A 9,896-nucleotide genomic window follows, 5' to 3' on the forward strand; every position below is an offset into this window, starting at 1 on the left:
GCAGTGCTGTATTTGTAATGGCATCCATGTTTGCTAGTCACTGCATTTACAGTGGAACTTGTATTTTGGCCAGCTTTAGAAGGGAGGGAGAAAGGAAAGCAAATTAAACTTGACTTACTGGCATGAATTTGTTAGCTTCTTGTTACTTGCACTCTCATCTTCCAAGAACACCAACTGTAGCTGCAGTCAGGTTTGCAATAATAATTCTTGTAATTTAAGATATTCAGCTCTAAACTCAAAACTGTTATAATCTAAACCATAGAGATTCCAGTGAAACAGTGCCATGTGATGTGCACATATCCCCATACACAGCAAAGGACTACACCCACCTTCCTTCAAGTTGGTGTCAGAGTAGAGGAGCATTAGTATGGTTTTTGACTGTGGTTTTGTCTAGAAAATTAATGTGGCTTAGTATTTCTCAAAACATTACTTAGCACTTGTTTAGTATATGAATAGAACGTTAGGACTATTACTTAACTACAGCAAGTAGTACTGTACTACTACTGTCTACAGTAGTACAACAGACTACCTGAGTCTACCAAGGGACTAGCTACCAGGAATAAACGGGTCATTAATCTGCCTCTTAAACTGAAAAAAACCCCAAACAACAAAACCCAACCTCTTCCCCCCAAAAAATACACACAAAAAACCCCCCAAAAGCACCACCAAAACAACAAAAACCCAACCAACCAAAAAAAAACCCCAACAAACCCACACACAAAAAAAAGGGAAAAAAAAAAAACCAAAGAAAAAAGAACCCCACCAACATGACCTGATAAAGTTGTTTTACAGCTGCTGTATGTGAAATGAAAACCCTTTATCAGTGCACTTCATAGGTGAATTTATTTTGCCCTGTGATGCCCTGTACAAAGTAGTGCAATCCTTTCAGTGCTTATCAGGAAGGAAAAAAGGCTGGAGAAGCACACAGGCCTGTTCAACCCAGTGCCATAGTAGGGTTTCCACTGGCACGTTGTGAGAACATGCCATTCATGTGCACTCGGGATCCCAGAGCTGAGCAGTCATGGTGAAAAGGACAAAGAAGGCTGGCCTGGCACTGCCCAGAGCCTGCAGAGTTGGTGCTCAGGGCCATGTGCTCGGAGCCCCAGCACAGCACCTGAGCTTTGCTCAGTGTCACTAGGGCTGCACTCTGCCATGAGTCTCCTCACAGAATCTCAGTCCTACTAAGGACTGTCCTGTCCTCTGCTTCAGTTTTCACCCCTTGGCATCTCCACAGCTGGAGAATCTTGCAGAAGATCTGTTTTTGCTTTGGGACTGGTGTAGAGGTGAGGGTACAAATGGATCAGTTTGCTGGAGTAATCCTGTCTCTGTGATGGTTTTGCACAGTATTGGCTTCAGTGCACTGAGTGACCAGTGCATACCTAAAGGTCAGCAAGTAAGACTTTGCCTTGGACTGAATCTGCTCAAATCCTTTGTGGGTGCTTGACAGAGTGTCTGAGGCTGGATGTGGTCTGTGCTGAATGACCTGGAAGTGGAGAGATCTGTTACGGTGACATGGTGACTGCAGTTTGGGTCTCACAGTCACTGGGCATTTTTGTGTGTGTATGTGAAACAGCATGGGGTGAATCACTTCAGGAAAACAGTTCCAGATGGGAGGCTCTATCCATGTCAAAGGGATGGCTGGAGGGAGGACAAGCCACCTTTTCAGCCTGAGTGAGTCAGCAGAGGTCCACTAGCTCTCTCCCCTGTAGAAGGTGATAAAATCTGCTGCACGTTTGCCTTGCCAAAATAATGATAGGTATTAGGTTGCGTTTAAAATGAAATAAAAAATTGTTGTGCAAAAATGTTTCATCATCCCTGTGTATTTTAACTACTTTCAATGTGAACTTGATGTTATGGTTCCTCATGACATTTGGGTGGCATGTATGCATCTACCTCAGAGCAGTGGAAGAAGACTCATTTACTGTGACTGTTCACATGGGAAGTTTCTGGTGGCCTTCCATCATGGCAGGCCACAACCTGTTGGCACTGCTTGTCTCATAGATGGGGCTTGCTTAAATAATATTCCTCTTGGGATCCAGGCTAATTTTCCCCAGAGATGGAAGGATCTTTTCCCAAATTTATACCTTTTTTTCTGTAGCAAGCTTTTAGGTTTTGGACATGATGTTTGGAAGTGAAACTTTAAACCAGGCAGATGTAATCCTCCCAGAAAGAGACTGCAAAAATCAACAGTGGAGCAGTTTCAAAAAAGTGAGCAGCAAGTAAAATTAACCATTGCCTCTGTTTATTTAGGTAATTGAGCTTGACACCATGGTGCGTCTGACAAGTTGGTTTGTGTTTTTTATTCCATTAAGTACAGATACAACACTCATAGCTGTCACTGCCCATCTGAGAATGTTTGTTTCAGTTTAGACGTTGAAAACTGTGTAAATGTGGAGAGATCACGAGGTGAGCAGCAGTATAAGAAAGCTACCCAGTAGAACTGTATCTCTTTCCTGGACAGCTATTGCAGTTTATTCTGTTTTAAGTTAGAATCAAGAATGAAAACCATAAAAAATTATTAATAGGTCTATTAAAAGTCAATAGCTGCTGTCCAATTCTGAAATCAGTGTTCTTATTCCTTTTTTTAATTAAATGATTATTCTGTGGGCTGCTTGACCATTATTAGCAGGCTTTATTGTAAGCTGGAAATATGTTTGAAAGATTCCAAGAGAGGATGAAAACTCAGAAATCGATAAATACCCTGGTATTTATGCAATTGAGAGAATTTGTATAGAAATGGACACAGTATTTCTGTTATAAACATATCAATACCATTTAGTGCCTTGTAACAATATTGTAATTGTAGTCATGCCAAGCTTTTTGATCAAAACTTCCCAGAAATGTGATGTCTGTATGGAGCCAAAAGCTCTAATAAGCTCTTAAGTAAAATTTGATTTAGTTAAGTGTAGGCACCACGCAGACTTAGAAAGGAGACTTTGCTAATATAGATAATTTGTTCTTCTTGGGAAGTTCCCATGTTCAGGTAATTCTGAGCCTGATAGCCATATTAAAGAAACAGCTACAACTATTAGAAGCATTTCAAAGAACATCAAGGCTTTTCCACATACAAACCATCTTCTCAGTAGAGATGTAGATGTAGTCATTTGGGAGCATCTTTGAGAACAAATCAATACATGATACCATCATTAGAATTGAAGAGCAAGAGACTTATATCTGATTTTCTTTAGACTTTTTTTTTTTTAATGGGAAGTTTGCTGAAGAAAAAGGACGTTTGGTGTTTCAGCTAACTACATAACTACATAAGTGAGTTTTGGGGGTATGAGCCTGACAGGCTGGTGGGTGGCTGGGGTCAGTGCAAGAAGTAGTGTCTTATGCTGGTTGATAACACCTGGGCCTTCCGTGCCAAAGCAGCAGGGCCTGGTACCCTGTTATTACATCTGTGTGGAGGATGAGAACAGATTTTCTTGCGTCTTTTCAATGCCCAATAATGGTATTCAATCTTCTGTATGCCTGTATAACATGATGAGTGTTTTAAAAAAAAAAATCCAGTGATTTTCCAGTTCAGAAGAGATTAGTGATCCAACTTATTCCTTCCAGCTCTAGGCAGCATACATACAAATATTTTGTTCAAAATGAGATCCTGGGCCCTGTTCCTGGATTCCTATTTAGACAACAAAATTAGGGGATGGAATTCTCCAAGTCGTCAACTCCCAGTTGGCCTTGCTGGCACTTTCTTGATTCCAATTTTTTTTTTTAATCATACCACATATTTAAGTACTTAAGTGCTTAGACATGGATTTTATTCTTAAATTTAGGCACCATTAAGAAAATATTTTGTGTCCTTCGTTTGCCAGACTCATAAGTAGAAGCAGAATAGATAGTTGTCTGAATCACCCTGGCTCTGTGTTTGTAAGCAGTGGAAGAGTAACTTTTCATAGACAGCCATCTGCACCTAAAGTAGAGAAAGAAAGCAATGGAAGTGTTTGCTGACTAATGCAGTAAGATCAACATTTAAAAAAAAATAATGCAAAAAAAGGCTACAAATACAAGAAATTGTAGGAATTAGTGAGGTTAGAGGTCTGCTTGAAATATGGAAGGTGTAACAATCTGTGCACTGCTGGGTTCTGGAGAAGCCTATAGTCCTTTGTCTTCATGTCTCTGTGTCCATTCTCACAGGATCTGTTGCCTCCCACCAGTTACATCTTTTGTGGTGTTTCTTTGGGGCAAGTTCCTGTCCATGTGCTGTGGCCAACTGTGACACCTATGAGGATGGAGGGATGATGTCTGGGTGGTGGTTTGTCTGTTTTGTCCTGTTTCCTTTCCAGTGGTGGCTGAGACCTGAGAGTGGGTTCTTTTGCAACGAACAAGAAATACCAGAAGACTGCCATAAATGACCTCTGGTCATTTCAGGTACATGAGCCAGAGAAATCAAAAGTGTCAGAAGGATGTCTGTCTGCTGTTGCAATCCCAGTGATCAGAAGAAATCTGAGGGACCAGTGTTTTAGTGCCACCATGGGAGTAGGAGGGATGTGAGCACAAACACCCTGAATGAAGAAGACTAAATAGATGGAAGTTATACTACTGAGGACTGGCTAGCATGCAATAATTTCATTTTACAATAAAATTGAGTTTTGACTGCTGCTTTTGTTCCATAACAGAAAAAAGAAAAAGCCAACAAACCTTTTCACCACTGAAAAAGTCATACCCACAAGGTTTACTCCACACTGGATTACCAGTAACCTAATGACTGAGTCATTTCCCTGTGTGGTAGGAGGTGAAGGTTTGTGTTGTCTACCTGATTACAAGAGACTTTGAACTTGTGTTTCTTATATTCCCAGCAAGTGGCCTATCCATCATGTGTGGACTCAAGTCTCTGGCCCAGAAACGTCTGGAAAATAAGGAGAACTGAGTATGAGACAGCTTCTCTTGGCAGCTTGAAAAGACAAACTTTGCTTTCTTTTCATGGTGAACTTCATGTATCAGCAAACTACTGAAGTGTTAACTGAGCTTGAATAAAGTAAATTATCTTTCAGACATACAGATGCAACTTCAAATCTTTAAGATTAACTTAGCACATTGCTTGGCTCAGACCTCAAGTGACGTAACTAGTGCTGGCAAGGAAGATGCATGCCATTGCAAAGACAGATTTTAAAACATAACTTCATTTTTCTTACCTACTTAAGTATGGTGGGTTTTCGTTTTATATATTATTTTAACAGGGTTAAGTAGATAAATTTCCTTATTGTGCTGATCTTTCTATAAAAGACACCTGTACATGCTGTTCTTTGTTTCATTAGTAATGTCTTATCTCTCAAGTAATTCAGTCTGTGGGGTTATTCCTTTTTCCACTCCCTAGGTAGTTTAAAATATCTCTGATGAAATCTGTATGCAGAAAATAGGTAACTTCACTGGAAATTATCTTTGATTAGTTATTTTTCCCTTATGCAGTGGGAGTTACTCAATCTTTTTTAATGACAAAAATCTTGTGGGTAATGATATAGTTCTGTAACCAGCATGAAGCAACCTCCCACTTCCTGAGTTTTGTTACTGACTTGGCTCTGCAACATGGTTAAATTCAGTAATTTAGGGTTTTTCTCCTTCAGATTTGACAAACGTAAAATACAATCAATGAAATATTTTGCTACCCCCAAAAAATCACTGCTCAGGTGTTGCTATGAAATTAATACAGTGCTTATCAGTTTTATCCTGCTTAACTTTGTAAATGTTGTATTACTAGCTGGCTGATCAACAAGCTAAATCTGTCTGGGGAAAGAAGTAATTTCTCACAGGTAACAAGAAATTTATGTCATGTGGATCATTCCAGTCAGTGCTTCGAGTGACAGAGAGTGTAGGGTAAATTTGGCAGAATTCATGTACATTTTATACTGGCTCCAGATGTTTTAAGCATTCTATGCATTCATTTTTTAAAATGGTTTTTTAATAATTCAGGTGGTTATTAGTTTTTCTGCTCTAACTGAACTTCAATATGATTATTTGAGAGATATAAATTAGCATGTCTTGCTAACCTAAAACTTTTATTATTTATCGATGATTTATTTTCTATAGTTGTCAAGAGCATTTGATCCTATAGTCTTCATTGACTATATAAAAGATAATCTGCCATTTAAATTAACAAAAGAAATATATTTGAAATATGTTGTATGCAGAATTTTTTTATGATCAAGAGCAAAATGATAGATCAGACAATAAAGGGATGTGGAATAAAATCTTGAAAAAAAAAAAGAGAAGTGTTTCTGAATGTTAGTGGGGTCACAGCCAATCCTGAAATTAATTATTCTGTATAGTGACAGCTTGATCAGCTCTGCTTTAACTCAGCAGGAATTTTTATTTTTATCTGAATGTGAACTTGATGTTGTGAGTTTTAGGTCAAATATTATATACCATTCAAATACTAATTTATATTTTGTTAATAATTTTTAGACCATTTTCACTTATAATCGTAGGTTTCTCTAAATTGAAGGTGCTGCATTGCCAAATACCTTGTAATGAATGGGACACATGACAAATCAAGTGTCTAAAATACATGACAAAATAAGGAACTCATAAAAAATTTTCTCTTCTTTTTAAACTATTTTTCCATCACAAGACTAAAAAGTAAGTGACTGGGGTTTTTTTGATTGTCATTAGGCAGCTCTGGTATAATTTATGTTAAGAGGTTTTGGCCTGTTTATGTGTGCTGAAATTTGCCAAAATTGGTAATGTGATATTCCATCTTTAGCAAGCCTATAGAGCAATAAATAATGACACATGACTGTATGTGAGTGTTGTTAGTTAATTTTTTTTGTGGTGTTCATGAAATGCAACAATCTTCCAACCCAAATTCTGCAGCATTAGGCAGCAAGTTGTACTCTGAACTAAACCAGATGCTGATCAGCTCTGTTCCTATTATCGACTTGAGGCAGAGATGGTAACCAGACCTTATTTGCAATGTTAACATTTGGAATAGATTAACAGCAGTTAGGCTGAAATGAGAAACCTCCACTTCACTGAAAAGGTTCAAAACATGTAATGCTGTAAAAATCAGGACGTCTGTAGTATGTTAGATAGGAATAAATAAGTTAACTGTAAGCCACACTTTCTCCTTCGCAGGATGTGTTGTTTCCAGTTTATAAGTGACTCTTTGAAAGGACATGTTTATGAGGTATAGTCCGGCTCAAGTTCTGATAAACCATCTACCTGATGAGGTAAAGTGTATCCAAACTTGCTGTGCCTGTTCATTGTGAGAGAGCCCTCCCCAGAGCCGGGCTGTACTGAAGATTTTTGTCTGGGGGACAAATCCCACATGCATTTGTGAAGTGCAGAGGCTCAGGATACTTTTGACTGCCAGCTTTGTGCTGCATTCAAGCCCAATGGGGAACGTGCCCCAGAGGTCCTGTCAGACTGCATGGAACACGTAGTGGCCCAGACATGGTTTTTTAGGCTGAAATTGGGCTAAGCTTCACCACCTCTTTGTGAATATTGTATAGATATTGCTGCGACCATAAGCTTCTACAATGCATTATTTCTGATGTTGTATTCCTCCTCCTTTCGTGTGCTTTTTTATTGGGAATATTGCTTTAGCAGGAACTGAATAGCAAACTTCAATTCTAAGCAGAGTGTTTCTGCAAAAGTCAGTCAGAGATGTTGCTGGGTTCTCATTGTGTCACCTGCTGCATGGTTTTTCCACGTGACTAGTTTGAAAACATAGTATTCAGGTTTGCAGAGAGAAAAAGCTTTTTGAACACATGCAAGGCTTCTATTTATATGTAGTTATTCTGCAGTGTCAGTACAGATGTTGAGTGAGATGAAGCGAGGACATTAGCTACCCTGGTAATCTGGTCAGATTGTTCATATAGCAGCCATGTCAGGATCCTGGGGAAAGGATCAGCAGCAAAGTGCTGTTCATGAGTGGAGGGGCCTGTATTGGTGGTGATGAGCACTTGCTGGTAAGCTAAAAGAGAAATCAAACCTGATCTGCTCCAATTATGTTGAGTAAACTATTGCATGGATTTCAGTTTAGTTCATGTTGACTTGGGATGGGTTTTGGTTAAGCACACGGTGTGGCTGGGGGTACATGCTGGAGCAGTAGCTGTGCTTGGCTGTCACTTGTGTAACTTTATACAGATAAGAGTACAGTCCTTCTTGTAGGAAGCAACAACAGCCATCCCTGTCTTTTGGGAAGGAGCAAATTTGTAATGACAGGGACTCTTCCCTGTACTGCTCTGGCCAGGTGACCAGCAAGGAGGGACATATTTGGCCTTCTCCTTTGTGGGATGGAGACAGGAGCCAAGGTCAGGTGGAGCAACAGCAGAACTGGGACAAGCTCTGCAAGGAAGAACCTGGAAAAACAGCAAGACAGGGAGCCATTTACTCCATGCAAGCTGGTTAGAGATATGATCTCATGTCTTACCATGGGCAGCAAAGAAGGGATCCTGGAAGCATGGGACAAGTGCCTGCCTGACGCTGTTCCCATGCATGGTGGGTACATGCTGGTGTACTCTTAGACCTGTGCTACCCAGGGTTTTGCTCCTGGCATTCAGTCACCAAAAAAAAGTTGCGTCCTAGCTTGTGTCCACCCAGCACGGACACGAGGCAAATTCAGGTGAATGAGTGGGTTCAGACAGCCTTGGAACTATGCTGCACAGGTCTGCTGGTTTTCTCTGCAGTACTCCACAGCTGCATCACATAATTCCTGAGTGAATCCACTTACAGGTCACCAAGGGATGTGGGTGTAGGTAAACTTCCAAAGTTTATTATAAAAAGTATATCTGCCTTTTTCTTGACCTTCTAGTTTTTTGGGCCTTATGAAAATTGATCAAGCTGTTATTGAATTACAGGTCAGTGTGAAGCCATCCCTGGCCATAGTGTTATTTAGAAGCTTGTCTGAATTTCAGTTTGCAGCTGGACCTCTTCTGTGCTCCCTGTATTTTATATCAGAAAGAATATTTTCAGATGCAGAAAAAAAGCTGAGAGTACTTTGCAAGTCATAGTATTTTCCATGAAAAAGAGAAAAAGTAGTGAAATACCAAGCTGTTAGTATTTTAAAGCATGACTTCTTTTAGATGGTCTGTATCTGGGGAGCACAAAGAAGGGATTAATTTTCTCCCTCAGGTTAGCAGCTATTGCCAAGGAGGTTTGGAGGGAAGTATTTTATGGCACTGGCACTGCAGAAACAGGCAGGTGGATAGCTCTGAAGTATGATGGATGTTGCTATCTCAGCTTAAAGACTTTGATCTGAGGCTGAATTTAGAGTATCAAGCATAAGCACACAGTGTAAGGTGGTGAAGCAGGAGTAAAATGCCAGTAAATAACTACAGCTCAGCATGTCAGTACACATTGCTACGTGGCTGTGGTGTTAACATCTTCCATATTGAAATGGCTGCAAAACAGTTTATAACGTGGAAGCATGGCTTCAAGCAAGGAAGAGTTTTGAGAAGAAAAATTGAAGTGACACTGCTGCACAGAAGTTTTGTGTGCCCAGTCTTTCATATTTTGATTCCTTCAGCTCTCTACATTTGTTCATCTCTTAGACAGGTAGTGGCTCTAAGGCTCTGCTCAGCTGTCATTTCAACATCCACAGGGCCAGTAACCAGGTCTCATTTCTGAGAGTAAAATTTTGCTCATCCTTTACCTTGGTCGCTTGAAATGCTTTGCTAGGCAGTGGCATATTTGCACAGGCAACCTTCTGTTCTTAACACAAAATCATACTATTTCTAAGTCTTGCACTTTTACTTCTCTCTGCTTTACCTTTGCTATGAGCATGCCTTTGTAAAGAGTTCCTTAGACCTTTAAGCCCTTCGAGCCCTTCTTAATATAAACCATTGCTTTTAAAGGTCCATTTTGCCCGTTGTAAGAAATCTGACATATTAGAATTAGTGACAGAATTTTAAATATGGAGGTGATATGCTGAAAAATCTCAGTTGCAGTTTGCATTA

Source organism: Sturnus vulgaris, chromosome 1 (genome assembly GCF_052056855.1).
Source record: "Sturnus vulgaris isolate bStuVul1 chromosome 1, bStuVul1.hap1, whole genome shotgun sequence".
Lineage (NCBI taxonomy): Eukaryota > Metazoa > Chordata > Aves > Passeriformes > Sturnidae > Sturnus > Sturnus vulgaris.